Source organism: Pseudopipra pipra, chromosome 5 (genome assembly GCF_036250125.1).
Source record: "Pseudopipra pipra isolate bDixPip1 chromosome 5, bDixPip1.hap1, whole genome shotgun sequence".
Lineage (NCBI taxonomy): Eukaryota > Metazoa > Chordata > Aves > Passeriformes > Pipridae > Pseudopipra > Pseudopipra pipra.
In genome coordinates, this window is record NC_087553.1 from 7,010,337 (window position 1) to 7,027,829 (window position 17,493).

General features: G+C 40.7%; 1 protein-coding gene and 1 long non-coding RNA gene across 3 annotated transcripts in view; one reads left to right on the plus strand and one right to left on the minus strand.

The window, feature by feature from the left end:
- LOC135414041 (uncharacterized) overlaps positions 1 to 4,226 on the plus strand; it is a 40,524-nt gene extending 36,298 nt beyond the window's left edge. For both annotated transcript variants that reach the window (XR_010430547.1, XR_010430546.1), the window contains one exon: positions 19 to 4,226. This is a non-coding gene — a long non-coding RNA (uncharacterized LOC135414041). The remainder of the gene's footprint in view (positions 1 to 18) is intronic.
- The window catches only part of NTF3 (neurotrophin 3), a 60,557-nt gene that overhangs the window by 26,782 nt on the left and 16,282 nt on the right, over positions 1 to 17,493 (minus strand). The window lies entirely within an intron of this gene.

Sequence of the window (17,493 nt, forward strand, 5' to 3'; positions counted from 1 at the left end):
ATTATTCCTGTTTTCCAGGTGCAAATCTGTCTGACAAAGAGACGAGCTGACCTGCCAAGGCCTGCAGGAGGCCCATGGTGTGCCAGCATTGGACCGAAATGAGCCAAAGTAAGCAATGGCCAGAGAAGCTTCTGGGTTTGGACCTGCTGATTCCTGCAGCAGAACACTTCCTTGAGCAGTACCAAATTGTTTTGCTGTAACGTAGTGTCTTGTGGTTGGATTCTTTGGTTTCCTAAAAAGTCAAACCGCAACCGAAACTCCTGCAGCAGTTGGGATGTTCTTAAATTCCTATGCTGCAGGGATTGTCTGCTACCAGTGTCTCCAGGATTTGCTCTCTTGGCTGGACTTGTCTCAGTGAGAGCACTAACACAGCACTCCCACCTTTTCTCTCTGTCCTTCTGTTTCCATGACTTTTAAAAAAGTCAAGCACCTTAAGATCCTCTCTCAACAATGGCCAAGCTAAAAGTTTATTAGGAGGAACTGAGGAGCAGACACATAGAATTTATCACCAAATAAGCCTCACATATTACAGAAATTGCTGGAAACTGGGTGAGAAGAGCTAAGACATGGAGATCACTTCTGGGTTTTGCCCCTTTACCATTGTAGCCTCTGGGTCTCTGTTGCACAGAGCTGTTATTTCACTCTCTCTGCCGCACCCCCAGTTCCTCCTGGTGTCTACTTTACCAGTAGTCCTGAGCAACAGCAGGAAATATTCCTCTCTGCCATGTCTGCAGAACAGCTTCCAGAAGAAAGGATAGGAGCTGCAAAACCTAGGCCCCTGCTCCCCTGCTGTTAGGCAGGTACATTCTTACTCCAGAGAAGCTCCTGAAAGCTTTAACTCAGGTAGGCAAAGGAGGACAGGCTTTGAAAGCAGAAAATTGAGCAAATTAGCAGGCAACAACTGAAGTTTCCACTTCTAGTCCAATTCTTACACTGGTTTATAGTCACTTAGAGCCCTGCAAAGTTCAGATGGTGTTGAGGAGTACAGAAGAAATTGGTGTTAGGATCTTAGCTACTTGGAATTTTTCTGGTTCTGAGAGAACAGCAGTCTGACATCCCCTCAAACATCATTCGTGATGCACCACTTCCGTAGTGTTCAGGAATAGTGCATGTCTTTGATTTGAGTACAAATTGGCTCTCAGGCATAAATAAAGATTGAGAAGCTAAAGTTTGTGTCAAGATCTCAGTTTTGAACTCAGTATCCTTGGAACTGAATCTGTGCTTTGATTTATCACTTTTGTTTCAGCTTGAATTATGTTATAACCAGAACCTGCACAAATATCTTCTCAGGTATTTCTGTCCTTTATCATTATCTTGATTTGTTTCTATAGGATATTTAAGACAAAGCCCTTCATGAAAGGATGAGAAATCCTCTATTCACACTCAGGAGAAATGTCTGCCACAATGCTGACTTTTCTGAGTAGACTGCAGAATTCTGTCAGCCTGTTTAAGCTCAGAAAAAAAGTTTACTTCGCTGAACAGTCTTTTTTTAGTGTAAAGAAGAGTGGAACATTCTTTCAAAATGAAGAAAATTTTAAAAATCCCACCAAATCAAAGTGCAGTCACGTACTCTACTGATGAAGAGAGTGTAGGAACCTATATTGACTACAATTGTATGTAGAGAAAGAAACAACATTTAACATAGAACAAACAAACAAAGTGGCATTTCTTAAAGCTAAATTTAGGAATTGCAAAGAGTCAAAAATGCTTTAAATCACTGGAACTTGTTTCGGGTACAAAGAAACTAATTGGGATTTGAAGTACTATTTATTATGGAGAAGAGTGATCTCAAAAGCTGAGAGAGTGTCAGAGAGTTAAAAGTTATGAATTTGCCAAGGAAAAACATGAGTCAATATCAAAAAGTTTCCAAGTTGACCATCTGAAAATATTTTGGGTTCAATTCAACAGATCAAAACAGCTTGCTTGACTTGAACTTTAAAAGAAATATACAAAAAAAATAGGTTTAGAAGTACAAGTTGTTTAATTGTTTGAAGTGAACAGGCTTTCCTTCCACAGAGTTTGAATTTAATTTATTAGAGTTTTCTGATTCAAAACCATTTCATGAATTTGGGAAGGCTGGGCTGCATGGTGCGTTTATTGCAAAGTGAGAATCTCATCTGGTTGCTGCAAGTCAATGCAGTCAATCCTTGACCTGAAGGATAATGTCATTACAGCGGAATCACAAGATCTTACAATATTGTCCAAAGGATCTGAGGGACAAGTATGTAAAAGCCTTGGAAGTCTATTTTGTCTGACAATACAGGCATCTGAATTTTGCCTTGAAGGTTATATTTTCTGCGGTTTAACGTCACTGACAAGTGGTTTGCATCCCTGTGAGGATCTGGCCCTTAACTGAAAATATTCCACTGCTTTGTGAAATTATATCATTCAGTGAAAAAAAACCCAACAAATCTTGATTGTCAGCATGTGTCACGCAGGAGCTGTTTTTTGGTTTGGTGCCAGTGCACTTTTTCACCAGTTCTGAGATTGGCAAATGTATTTCTTCATAATAAATTAAAAAAAAAAATAAAAATCTCCTCTCCTCCCTCCTACCCATCTTTGCTCTTCTCCCAGCTGTCATCACTGTTTACAGTTTGAGTAAGCAAAAATATATATATTTACAAGTACAGCTTACTGCTGTGTTTGCTGGTATAGACTGCCTGGGGGCATATCTGTGAATGGAGTACATACATAAATATACCCCCTTCTCCTGTCAGCCTCTCCCCTCCCCTGCCTTGTTTTCTTAAGCTGTGTGTTAAATCTCTTCTGTTGGATTCTGTTGGATTCCGATTTTGGAGGGAGACTAACGTCTTCCCTCATGGCTGTACGTGAGTGCTGTCAGATCTTGGGCACTAAGCATGAGGTTCCCACCACTCCCAAACCTCCTGTCCTTCCCAAACACTGCTGTTCCCTCTCTCCTGCCCTGTGAACCTGCCCGCTGGATTAACTGAGGTCACGGAGCAGGAGGAACGTCATGTTGCAGCTGAACCGTTCCACCTCTTGGGGTTGTGTGTGAAAGTAGGAGAAGATTTTATTTTCAGCTGCAGCCTCATGCTGATGGCCCTTCTCCCGACTGGATATGTGCCCATTGGACAATCCCAGAGCATCCTGGTTGCCTGCCAGCCCCAGATGCCAGAAGCATGTCCCCACTTCCTCTCCCCTTGCATGATGAAGTCTGCGGGGTCTCATCCACCAGAAGGCAGGAAAGTTGCATCTTGAATGCTTTTGGGGCAGTGGATCCTTACGAAGGCCTCCAGATGTTATTGTAACAGCAATTAAAAATCTACCATAACTAACTGAATAATGGACAATAAATTTAAAATTGGGTTTTTTATATGGTTTTATAAAAATGTGACAAACATCCATGGTCTCATCAGAACTAGGCTTCAGCATCGTGTTTGTGGCATTCCAACTGCTCCCGACTGCAAGTCCTGCTGAGGCCAAATGAAAGCTGATGGTTCCAGGAAGTTTTGCAGGATTTCTTCTCAGTGCTCATCTAGTCAGAAAGCAGTCACAGCACCAAACCCGACACAGTTCAAGAAGCGTTCGGACAATACTCCCAGGCACGTGGTGTGACTCTTGGGGATGGTCCTGTGCTCGGCCAGGAGCTGGACTCAATGGTCTTTGTGAGTCCCTTCCAACTCAGCATACTCTGGGATTCTGAGCGTCCAGCGGTTAAATTCACTAACCTGTGTTCAGTCCCTAACTCCCATGGGAATTGCCCTTGTAAGTTTGGGAAAGACATTAAGGACTTGTTTACGCTGCTAAAATTAATTTGATTTTTTTTACTCCAGTGTTACTGATGAACATGTAGCTGCTACATGTTATACCAGTAAAGACAAAACATGTTAGTTTTAGTCTGAAGTGTATTTGCTGAAGTTGATTCAGTAGCACAGTTGAAGGTTTTGTTTGTTTGTTTTGTAACTAGGATGCATTTAGTGGTTCTGAAGTAAAAGAAGAATGCAGCTTTCTAAAGATACTTTTCTACCTAGGAAATGGGCATGATAGTAATTAAATTTCTCTCCATGACACAGTTGAGTACAGTGTAAAAGCTGACAGACTGTATTTGTTGTGGGAGCCATTGTGGGAGATGAAGATAACTCTGTGCCCAAGGTTCTCAGGATATATTCATATATGGACAAAAATATATTTAGATATTTGTTTCAACTCTGCATTTCACTCATCTGTGTCACGATAACTAAAAATAAAGACTACAGGGAAACTAGGCTATTGCTTGCCACTCTTTTCCTATCTGCAGGGTATCTGTAGCAAAGGTTTACATGAATGTAGCTGTAAATTATACTGATAGACACAGACCTGGTAGACTTGTGATTGATGTACACAGTGATCACGTCATCTGTGGGTAGTCTGAACAGGGCTTGAGAAAGGTGTGGACCCACTCACTCCTCACCTCCAGAAGGATACTTAACAGTGTTTTCTGCTGATGGTGCAGTAGATCATAGAATCACAGAATCATAGAATGGCCTGGGGTGGAAGGGAGCTTAAAGATCACTTAGTCCCAAACCCCGTGCTATGGGCAGGGACACCTTCCACCAGATCAGGTTGCTCAGAGCCCCATCCAGCCTGGTCTTCATATATTTGGGCTTATTTTTGATACTGATGATGATACTGCTCTTGCTAATAAGATTTATCTAGGCACTAACTTTGGATCACAGATTATTATTCGATTTTTGGAAGGCCACGTAGAATCAATCTCTTTCAGTTGCCAGAAGTGCTTTGGTGCTTTTACAGGTCTCAGAACAAACACTCTGGGAAGTGAAAATAACTTTAAAGCCCCCATCCTCTGATGGCCTTTGAAAAATGGCTCAACCTTTTTAAGCAGTATAGATATTTGAGGAGTATTACTGAGATAGTGCTCTATGCTTTGCGTCCACCGTCTGGACAAGTCCTGCTGTTATGTCGTCTGTCAAAGACACAGCTTTCCTGGAATGTGGAATTGATAAAAAATAGAATCCAGCATTATATTCCCTACACAGATAAACTGTATCAACAACAGATTTAGCACATGAAGTTCGAGCAGAACTACCTTTGGCTGATAAGTTTGTTCTGCAAAAAAATTCGTTTCTTGGTTAATGTGTGGAATCACTGCAATATTTTTCATTAAGTCCTCTCCTCCAGTTTTCACACTAAATTGATAACAGAAAGCATGAAAGTGGTTTCTAGTTGATAAATTATGTTAGTGGAAAAAAACCCCCAATTTATCACCCTAAAAAATGGACACAGTGAAGTGAATTAGAAGTCTGAAGTGTTAAGTGGTCATAGTTTCACTGATCCCAAGGGCAGACTTTCCTTGTTTTTCTTTCATGCAGGTTACATGACATAATTAGAGACTGTGATCCTGTGTTTTTCTCCATCTTTTATGACTTTTTTGTTGATCATTGATTTATAATCTGACAGCCAGAAACATGAAAAATAAAATGAACACAATGTATAAAAAAAGAATTCCAGCTAAGGGCCATCCATGCACTTTGTCAACTGTTTTTTGCTATTTTTTGGGCTTCTGAGCAAACAGCTGTGTATACCCTATACAACATGTTTCAGGACCAATCCAGCTCCAAAAGAAATTAGTGGGAGTCTGCCTGTCTCCTTTTGGAGACATGGAATGGGACTGATAAAGCTGTGAGAAACACTGGGGAAACCTTTGGGGACACTTACTCAGAATTACTTAATGAGTCAGGATGAAAATACACAATCCCTCTGGTATTCCCTAATCCTTCATATTTTCAGTACTACAATATGTCAACATGCTGGAGACCAGAATTTATCCTCTAAACACACTATACCCACAGTGATACCAAACAGTGGGGGCTGTAATCTCTTTACATCATTCATGTCAGCACTGTGTCCAAGGGACGCAAGTTCTGGGAGTTGAAGAGTGAGATCACTCATGTCTCCTCCACCTTTCGGTCTCTAATGCTGCCAGGCATGACTACATCCAGGATGGCATGGATTACCAGTTTAGGAATATTAACTATCCAGTGTGAATGGTCCTCTGCATCCTTAGGCTAAGCTCTAACTTTTGGTACTTTCAAATACATTACCTGACATAATTTCTACTTTGGAGGCCTGAAAAGCCTGGCAACGTGTATGAATTCAAATCTTGGCTGCCTATATATGTATGAACACACTCCTGATGTCTTTGCCCTTCCTTTTTAAAGCATCACTTTTTTTTCCCAAGACTTAACGTGCTCAGAATGTGTTTTTTTTCCACAGTATTGTCCCATTAAAATGGCAACTTTATGACTGTCTGTCACTCCTGTTTGAGCTGGACCGTCTGCTGCAATGTCTGACTGATGGCTGACCCACTTTGCACCCTCAAATCTTACAGCAGGGACTTCTGAAATAACAAATCAGGGTCTCGTTTGCCTGACAGATATTAATTGTGACTAAGCCATCACAGTGTGGCACAGCAAGAAAAAAGCTGCTTTATATTTGAACCATCTGGGAACAAGGACCTCAACAGGCACAAATGAAAGTTTTCTTTAAAAAGAACACACGAGTCACTCCAAACAAATCATCTTTCAAAATGCCCTGAGGAAGGAAACACAGCCACTATGTCCTGTAAAGCTCAAAGCAAATAAGAAGAGCTAAGCATAAATAAAGTAAATTGAGGATGAGCACTGAAGAAACTCGACACAGATAAAGCAGAAAAAGTGATGCAATTCTACCATAAATAGGTCATGCTAACTACCTATGTATAATATTTATACTTAACAATAAAAGAAATTCATCCAAAGGGAAGCATTCATAAAAACTAGTAACATTTTCATTAAAAACAGACTAAGGCTTGTCTTCATGTTAAGCCCATTATGCTGCAAAAGTGTAATTAAATGAATTTCAGCAACTCTATACCTCTTCATTTTTTTAGGAGTCTAGGGCTATTTAATAAGCCAGCATCATTGCAACTGTTTCTTGTTTTTATAAACACAAAGTCAAACCACTAAAGGAGAAACTCTTTCTTAGAAACAATTTTTCAGTATTGAGTTTTACCTGCAAATTCAATTTTTCAGGATTTACTCTGTATGTAGCAGGGGGTGGGCTCCTTCTCGTGGTGCATGGACGTGCATGGAAGAAGAGACATGGAGCTTCAGTTTTATGCTATACTCAGAAAGAAGTGAGGTAAAACAGATTTGGTTGCCTTAACTCCTAGGTTTTCAAATGGAGTACAAATGTTCCTCATGTTTTTTAAAGATTTGTACTATCAACAATGATTATTAATGCTCCATTTCATTTTTCACTAGAAGTGATTGTAAGAGGGTGGATGAAATACTCCAGGGATCCTGTTCTCGCATTCCAGCCCTGGGATCAAACACAGATTTCACCTCCTAAAGTGATTCCATCTTACAGTTGAAAGCTACACTGTCTGGGGAGGCCACAACCCAAGTTGTGGACTGTAGAAGTTTCTCTCAGCATAGGCAAATCTTCAGATTTCTCATCCAGGTTTTTTGTTTTCATTTTTTTATGTTGCCTTCATTTGGCTCCAGCTGGCACACCAGTAGATCAGAGGCGTCAAGTTTCTCCTCACAAATCGTAATAGCCATAAGGACTGTATTTAATGAAGTGACTCCCACCTCAGCAGAATGAGACTGCTTTGACTATATTATTATGATAATCAACAATTAAGTTGGCATTTGCCAGCCATAACCACAGATGTCTTCCTTGAAGTGTGGGAGAAACAGCGCTAATGTCAAATACCACAGTGTGGGAACACTTGGCACACAACACCAGCATAAGAAAGTGGAGCATTTGGCCATGCTCCTGGAAGATACTGTGATTGAAGTGACATAAATACTTAATTAGGAGAATCCATGCATCAACAAGCACTGCACCTACTTTACTGTAAAAGTGTTGGAGAAATCGCAGCATTTTTCGTTATTCTTCAGCTCTTCTGCCGTGGAGGTATCTGAGACAAACATATGTCTGACTCTGATTTTAAGAAGGCTGCTGAGAGGCCCTCCTTTATCTTTGATCTCTACATGTACAATAAGCAGAGCCTCCACAGCAATGCCTTTGAGCGGCAAACCACCTCTAAATCACAGCCCAGTAGTAGTGTTCATATTTGGCTTGTGCATGTCTTTCTCAGTTCCAGTACAGTAAGTTCAATCGGCTTGGAGCTGAACTGCAGCACAGCCATTAATCAAAAACCCTATAAAATTGAGTTCCAGGAATTTATAAATACATAATACAAATATGAGCTGTGGGATCCTTTTCTGTAAACACTCCATCTCAGCAACGCTTCATGTCTCCCTGAGCACCATAACTTCACCAGCCAGAATAGCTCGTTCTTGATTTCTATCTGCCTCAACACTATTACCTTGCTTTGTGCCTCTTTTCAGTTTAGAGTCATTGTGAAGGGGAGAGAGGAAGAAAAGTGCCATCACCACAAAAGCCTACCTATTTTTTTCCATGGGACAAGCAGGTCATGACTTATAGGTTTGTATTGAACTGTTTTTGTTATTTCTGGATTGAGATGGACAGGACTGGATCCCTCCTACCCACATTCCACTAGCCTGTCCAAGAAGTTCAGTGTAACTCTTAAGTCCACCAAAGTATTTAGGATTCTCTCCACTAACTTCGTCTGGATTGGTCTATGGGGTACTAATATCTTTGCTTTCAGAATGGGCAAAAAAAAAATACTACTTTTTGGGTTTTTTCTGAAGGAATGTTCTCTCCGTTTATGATTTCCTTTTATATAAAAACTCTCCTTTCCTTCCCTTCACTGCTATTCTGTATTAAACCCCCCATTTTCAGCTGTCATAGGGGATGATCTAACACTGAAAGTTTTTCCATTGGTTCTATCTCCTGCAGACATCACTTGACTTGACATTCTGAAATGCTGCTGGGTGATTGTTTTGCAGAGTGCTGAGTATGGAGATCAGTTTCCCTGCCTTCCAGGATTGACCTGCAAAGGGCTTTCCCAGTGAATTAATTTGCTTTCGTGTACTCTGCAATGCTTTGTTTTGTCCTGTCTTATTCAGACTACACTATGATGGCATAAGCACATGTTGGTCTCTGACTCAAGAAGTCTTGTAAAGTGGAGAGAAGAGTTTTCTTGTAGGTGTTTGGGTTTTTTACTTTTTACTTCTAGTTTGGAATGTAAGCTGGACTCGGTAATTCATAAAGCACAGAAGATATTCATTGTAACCAAAGTAAGTGGAGTTAATGTTTAATTTTTCATTTTTAAGTGCTGATTCAGAACATAACACTGCATATGCAGTTTGCAAGGCTCCCACCACTAGCATTTGGACTCCATTTTAAACTTATAAATCATAAGCTAAGTATAGTGCTTGTTTGCGTCTGTTAAATATTTCCCTCTCGTTTGTTCTTATCAACATCCACTAATGATATATACATATGTCATGCAAGACAGCAAATATGTAGAGGTTTCAAGGAAAAGTTCTGTGCCATATCTCTGCTGATTAATGTGTAAATGTGCATAAAATCTAGGACAGTGATAACCTTTAGCATAGGCCGGAGGAAAGAACACAGCAGATAAATTGTGCTTCTATGAAAAGCGAGACAGCAAAACTTATGTGCCACCCAGCCTCCATTTCAGGGACTCCAGATGATTGTGTTCCTTAGTCCTGTTCATTCCCAGGTGTATTTCACTCAGTCTGAGAGGCAGGAAATTGCATTTTCATCTTTATTCTTCCGCCAGCTGTAAGCTAAACCCATACTTGAAGGCTATAGCAACAAATCCATTAAGCACAGAAATCTCCTGCCACTGTGCTCATCAGTCATTTTAACTCTGTGCTTCTATTTTCCATGGTTGTACCATATGGAAGAGGAGTCTTGCCTACATGATGCATCTGTGAGAAGTAGCAGGTGAGGCTTTGCACAGTGCTGCTGGTGCTAGAACTAGCAAGAGCAGGTTTAGATTGGATATTAGGAAAAATTCTTCCCTGTGAGGGTGGTGAGGCCCTGGCACAGGTCCCAGAGAAACTGTGGATGCCCCTCCCTGGAAGTGTTGAAGGCCAGGTTGGATGGGGCTCTGAGCAAACCTGGTCTAGTGGAAGGTGTCCCTGCCCATGGCAGGGGGTTGGAACGAGATGATCTTTCAGGTCCCTTCCAACCCAAACCATTCTACGATTCTGTGATTAAGAAATGGAGAAGAACCTCGACTGCACACCTGAGGATCAAGCCAAATGATGTATTTGAGACTAAGAGATCATATAAACAACCTGTTCAGCAAACTTGTGTTAATTTTCCATCCAAATCCACCTACTGATACAACTTGGTTACAGAGTGAGACCTTACTTATACCTCTCTTTCTAAGTGATTGTTTCATGAGGAAAAAATTAAGATATGAGCCAAAAAAGTGCATGAAAATAAGTGTAGATATTTCCTGATACCTCTCAACACAGAAACCAGTGGAGTAAAGACCATTTGCCTTGTAACTGTCCCAAGATAGATAAGGGCTTTACTCAGGTGCTCACCCACTGGTGTTTCTTTCCATTCAGTATTCCCAAAGGAATTCTGCAGAGTCTCCAATAAGACACACTGCTCTAGAAGGGCCTTTGATAAATTAGAACAAACTTTGCATGGATGTTTCAGGCATCTCATATAGTTCTTAAGACATTCAAAAACATGAACTTTTTTCCTGACTGGCTACGAGAAGGAATCCCAGTGATGTTGCAACAAACAACCCCTTGCTTTACTTTTCCAAGGTATGTGGCATTAACAATGTATTTCACATGAGAAAAGTCATAGTTCATGCTTTCCAGATCTTGCCATGTGGGTTTCCCTTGCTGATAATTAGCTCAAGCTGCTGGTACAGATTTTTGTCCCTCCTAATGCGACAGTGAAGCAAGAGGAGAACTGCTTGGCTGAAGGATCAGGCAGGCACAGGATGTCCTTCTAACAATAAGTTTCTTAGAAAACATTTAGTTTTCTTCACAGGAGGGGACCAAGAACAGGATAGATGAACAGATATTTATTCACAGAAAGAGTCTTTGAGCAAGAGGATGGTGATCTCTTCATTTCCATTTATGACCCTGTGGGATTTTCTTAACTGGATCTTTTACTCTCTGAGAGCTCTAGGGCTGCTGCAAGAGGAGAGAGAGTTGTGTCTCATGCACAAGAACGTGTTTGCAAATTTATGGTTAACAGATGACAGAACTTGCACAGAAATACTATGATATGTTATTTCAAGTTATGTATGAATGTCTATTTCTCAATTCATTACCTTTGTAAACTCACTGGAAAGCAAAAGCTAACAGAGTCTAAAAAAAAAAAAAAAAAAAAAAAAGGTCTAACTCCCAAAACTACCAGATTAAGTTTGCTGGATTTCCTAAATTTTTTTTTCCTTTACTTATTTATGTATCACTGTGTAAGAAAAACATGGAATATCACGCTGATTCTGAACCCACACTGTGTATGGGCAGAAATCCAGGTTTGCCAGCCTGAGAGGGAATGCATTTGGCCCTGTATCTCTCTGTCTTACTAAAACAGTTATTGAGAACTGGTGAACAAAACATGTAACGATGGTTTCACAACTTCCTTGGATAATTGTATGCAACCACGTATAATTACAATTATCAAAAAGGTCCTCTGTTTACGTGACACCTCAGTAGATCTGCTGACTTCTCTGCAGCCTCTATACGTACAGTGCCATGAAATGCAAACACTTGCATCTTCCTAAACAGCCATTAGCAAACATGCTGTGAAAGGCTGTGTATGGAGGGGGATATCAGCCAAGAATATCATAGTCTGGGTTTATAAGGAAGAGCTCGGAATCTTTTATGCCTGCATGAATTATGGTTAAGTAGTTCCATTGTAAGAACAGAAAAAATCCAGTAAGAATCTCACAAATACTTCAAAATTCATAGAAAACTGAAACAAACTTGTTGGAAAGGAAAAACTGGGATGAGGACGATGTTTTACCCACAGTCACAGGTAACAATAGGAACTGTAAGTATCCCATCCTTGCAGAAAGCCAACAAGCCCTCTAGTAGAAGTCTAGCACATAGCAGGTGTTGAAAATGGAAATGCAATTTCCCAGCTAGGCAGACATCCAATATTTATGAGCCAAGTCTGTGGAAATAGCAAACTGCCAATAGGGACAGAATAATTTAACAGAAAATCAAGGAAGTTTTCCACTTCAAGAAAAACTGTCATTCACCTTGTGTCTGATCTTACTCCTACTGCTGTCTGAATGCATTGTCTGGTGATGAAGCAATCACACAAGGTACTAACACAAAGACAGTATCCTCATGGCTGGAGCTGACCACAGCTATGTAAGCATTTGGAAGAGCCAAGGGATGAATGGGTGAGAAACAGAAAAAAAATCACAGGCACCTGACAGGAAAAACAGCCTTCTGACTTGCAGCAGCACCTCTCCTACTTCCTAAACAGTGCTTTAGACCCAGATTAAATGCAATCTAGTGTTGAATTTATATTTTCTTTTGACAATGTTGCAGCTTTGTCAGATATGCTTAGAAAGTTCTGCCATATTGGGTGGAAATATTCCATGAGAAACAAAAGGTGCTGTGAGATTTCTGGAGCATGGAAGTGTGACCCTTGCACTTTTGGATCAAGGTCAGAACCAGCACTGCATAACTAGAATGGCTCTGGAGAGCCAGGGCTTGAATACACCTCCTGCCCAGGCAGAATCTGAAGGCACTTGGATTTGCTCTGTAGTTACAAGGGAGAAGAATTGATAATTGCCAGACAGAGGGATCTGTGCCTGTCAACACTCCTATCTCAAAAGTCAACTCCCAAATTTGCTTGAGAATTTCCTGTCTCCTTCTGATAAGGCTCCTGTCTGCTTTTGGCAGGCTATCTACACGGAACTGCCAAACTATGCATAACAAGCCGTGTTTCTTGGGTATTTGCACAAATTTGGATACTGCTGGCACCACCACACATGGCCCAGATATCACTGGATCAATGCGGAACATTAAGGTGTGGAGAACTGAATGAATATGTCAAAAATATTAATATATTCAATGAATTCCCCTTTTTCCTTCTGTTTGAAACTCCCTCTGCTAGAAGACTAGGAAGGAGGCTGGGCTCAGGGAAAACTCTTGGAAAAACAGGCCGTATGATCAATTTGGTGAAAGAGCCCATGGCCGGGTCTCTGTCAGGGGTGAACTTCAGCTTTCAGAACTAGTTTTAAGTGAATTATGACACCCCTGCCACCACCCCAGTGTGTTTGTTATTCAGGCAGACGTGCCAAATAACCTCCGCGGAGTGACTGCTTTTTTTGAGCTGGAACTCATTCCTGGAGAGTTTGTTGTAAGCACTTGGTCAGAGTCAGAGCAAGACACTTTGGAGCCTGTTTTGGCAACCCTTCCCCCTCCCTTCCCTCTGCTTTGGGCTCCTTCCAGCTGTTTGCCAGCAAAGACTCCTGCACCCCCAAAGATCTCCAGGCCCTCCTTTTGGAGAAGGGCAATGGCTCTGTCACGTGTCCCTTTTGAAGCCTCTCTGAAGTGATGACCCTGATCACCTTATTCCTTGCTTGGCTGTGTATGTACTGCTTAAATGTCAGGCTGTACTGCTAAATATATGAAATGGGTTTGTCACACCCTCTCCAACACACTCCACTTTCAAGAAGTCTCCATACAGATACTTATTTTTACGGATTTACAATAACTACTCTCAGCTCAAAGTCCAGAATTCCTTCAGAAGTGCATGAACTTAAAGGAGTGAATATGGAAAGCAAACCAAAAAGGGACACTAAACACTGGCAAAATGATCTTGATAGGCAATTCTTTTTCTTGAAGAAATGTTTCTGTTCCTCAAACTGTAGTTATTAATATTTATTTTTTTTAGGAGACGCATCACCTATAACCTGGAACTACATAGGTCAACATAAAAAGCATTTTTATATCTAGAAAACAAGGTGGGTTGTATCAATGAGTGCACAAAATTTATACTGTGGAGTTTTAGAGATGGAGGCTGAACAGAGCTTTGCACCTGATTCATGAAAGGTGAAGTCTGATCCAGCTGAAATACCTCAAAAACTTTCTGTTCATCTCAGTGAATCTCAAGAGCTGAGTGTAGAAATGGAAAAGTGTAAAGAAATCAACCTACCCCGAAAATAAAAGAAACAAGAATGAATGAATGAATGAATAAACAAGTGAATGAATGACAGAAGGCTAAGCTGGGTTTTAGCAATGCATTACTAATAAGAGCCAATGGAAGGGTGTTTAAATATGCAGTACTTGGGTTCTAGCAATGCATTACTAATTACAGCTCAAGAAATCTTCCTTGAAGCATTCACTCAAACTGGTTTGGATGTGAGTTAATCTGTGTGGATGTGACATTGGCAGACCACTGCCTGAGAGATTCTCACCCCAAAATATTTGTAATGCAAGAGTTCGACATGAAAATACATATCCTAATGAGTCAATACTTGGGGATTTAAAAACACATGGTAAAGGTAATCCAATTTTTTTTAAAAGAATATAGGAATTTTGCTGTGATGAGCATTAGCTGTCTGTCAACTGGTATCTTCAGCCCATGACTTGAAGGCTCTCACCCAATTATATGGGAAACTCAGCTGGAATTCGACAGATGAAGTCCTATGAAAAGATTTCACACTATAATATGATACACTGGGTAGTACCTTTTCTTTTGGGAAAAAAATCACATCCCCATGCCCAGTGAGAAGGGCTGCATTTTTCAGATGCACACCCTTCTACAGCCTGGTGATAAAAGGAATTTACTCACTTAAAGCTATGAGCTAGTGCAAGTTCCTACTTGCTGCGGGTGAAAGGGCCTGAAAGCTTTGGTCCCAGTCTTCTCCAACAGCACAATTATGAACTCTCATGGACTGCTGATCCCTCTGAAAGAGCTGTACTGATCAGGATGTCAGACAAATACATTTCTTTTCCAGTACCAGGGCCCCACTAAAACCTTTGAATTTACTGGATTTACAGAGGCAGTAAACAAGACAACTGTACACACTGGGCTGTCAGCACTGAAGATCACAAGTTTAGGCTGTGAATGGCTGCTTCCCTTGATGCAATGTCCTTAAACAGGACAACAAATTGACCTTACTTATGAACTAAAAGAGAAAGCTATCTTCAAATTATTTGGGTGTAAGTAACCATCAGAAAACAAAACAAAAACAAGAATCAAGAGGTGGCTGGTCTTCCAGAATTTCCCAACACAGAGACAGTCTGGACTAACTCCCAGTTGCTCCTAAATAGTGGTTAAAAATAGGTATGATCACGAAATAAACATGAAAATATTTCTTGGAACAGAAATATTCTTTAGCCATATAGTTATTGCTCTAGAATTGGGATTGTTCAGCCTGGAGAAGAGAAGGTTTTGAGGTGATCTGTTTGTGGCCTTGCAGTACCTGAAGAGAGCCTGCAGGAAGGATGGAGAGGGACTATTTCCAAGGGCAGGAGTGACAGGAAAAGGAGGAATGGCCACAAATTGACAGAGAGTAGGGTTAGATTGGATATTAGAGTGAAATTTTTCCCTGTGAGGGAAGTGAGGCCCTGGCACAGGTTGCCCAGAGAAGCTGTGGCTGCCCCATCCCCGGAAGTGTCCAAGGCCAGGTTGGATGGGGCTCTGAGCAACCTGGGCTAGTGGAAGGTGCCCCTGCCTATGGCAGGGGAGTTGGAGTTAGATAATCTTTAGGGTCCCTTCCAACCCAAACTATTCCATAATTCTATAATTTTATGATTATTGCTGTACCTTGCAGAACCCCCTATGCACTCCCACTGCACCTTTCTAGCCTGTTGTGTTGAGGAAAAAATTTTTCAGGATCACATTGCCTCTAATCCCTCCCACTAATTTCTAAATACTCAGGTTCATTTCAAGCAAATCCGGTAGTGGTGCAAAATTCTGAAAAACACCAAGTTCCTATGAGTTTCATGATAACTGGTGGAAAAGGACACTCAGGGTAGTGTCTGTCTCAGTAGCTTTTAAACTGTGCATAAGCAGAGCTCTCAAATAGCTAAAGCACATTTAGGAAGTCAGAGAACATGGGAAAGAGATAAAACACTGTTAAGGTGCTCACAGGGCAGGGAGGTGAGCGAAGGACAGGAGGAGGAAGCTGAGGTGCAGCAGAATGAAAGGGAGTGAAGCTCAAGGAAGGAGTACAGGCAAAGGAGACAAGTGATAAGAAACCAGACTTCATTCATGTAACTGCCAACAAACAACTAATTCTGGCTTAGTCGCTGTTATTTGGAAAATAATTTATGTTAAACTCAAATCCAGACACTTTTATACCAGAATGGATTATGCACACATGGACATGCTGATAAATTAAAGCTGGCTTTAAATTCACACTTTAGGCTTTACCCAAATCCCAAAGTTTGGGATTTCTTTGTTGTTGGGGAAAAAACCCAAATATTTTTTACATGAACAAAAAATTTATTGTAAGGGAATTAGATATTGCCAAGAAGAAAAGAAATAAGGTTGAAGAAAAGTTGACACAATTTTTATTGTGGAGAGGTAATTCTGTGGTTAAGACACAACCATTACACTAAATCTGTACATACATCTAGGAGGGAACACAACAAGGGTCAGAGTTACTAAAAGTCTTTCATGAAATGGGAAGGCAAGTAAACAAAACTGTTAAATCATCATCTGATTATGTTGATGGATGTGTAGTGCAGAAGTCTGATACAGCCATTCTTTTTCTGTGCCTCTAAACAATTTTGAAAAAAAACCCCTTGATTTTAACCGTTAAAGATGGTTTCAATTTCTCTCTTTGCAACAGAGGAATGCAGTGATGCCTTTTTCCTTAATTCCTTTTTCTGTCCGAGTTCTGTCTAACCAGCATCAAGGCACAGTGGATTGTAGAAGGAGAAAAATGAGGAAAAGTAGATTATATGTAAAGCATGAAGAGCAGAAAGATGATGAGAAAATAGAGATGCCAAAGGTCCTCAAAGAGCCTAACCTCTTCTGAAGTCAAGAAGAAGGGATTCAAACAGGAGTTTGTCTTCTCACAAAAATAAGGAATGCATTGAAAAAGGACATGAGCAACAATAATTGTGTCATTTATGTCTTGGGGGCTTGGTCAGAGGTCATAGATTTGCTTCATACCATGGCATTAGGAGAGGAAGAGCAAGACAGTGACCACCCTGTGGTAAAGACATTTGAAAGGTATCAGCATCACATAAAATTAAAAAAAAAAAATTGGTGGGACAGAAGTTTTTTTACACCACATGTTTGAGGCTTTTTCAATCAAATAGGAAATTTCAGAGCAGTTTGTGGCCCCCATCTGTTAAGATGGTGCTGGGGCACAGAGGCATCAAACTGAGAAAAAGAAAACTACAAACTCCTGATCTATGTTTAGGGAGAGAAAAAAAGTAATGAAAAGTTGCCAGGTTGCACAGCAGAAACAAAACAAATTGCATGTTTTGGAGGAAAAGCAGGAGACGGCCACAGCTGACTGGGTTACCAAACCACAAACCCATAGGAACATGCAGACAGAGAAGATAATTGAGGACTACAAGCAAAATTTGACAAAAGGCAATCAGAGCCAGCTTGTAAAAGAAGCATAAAGGA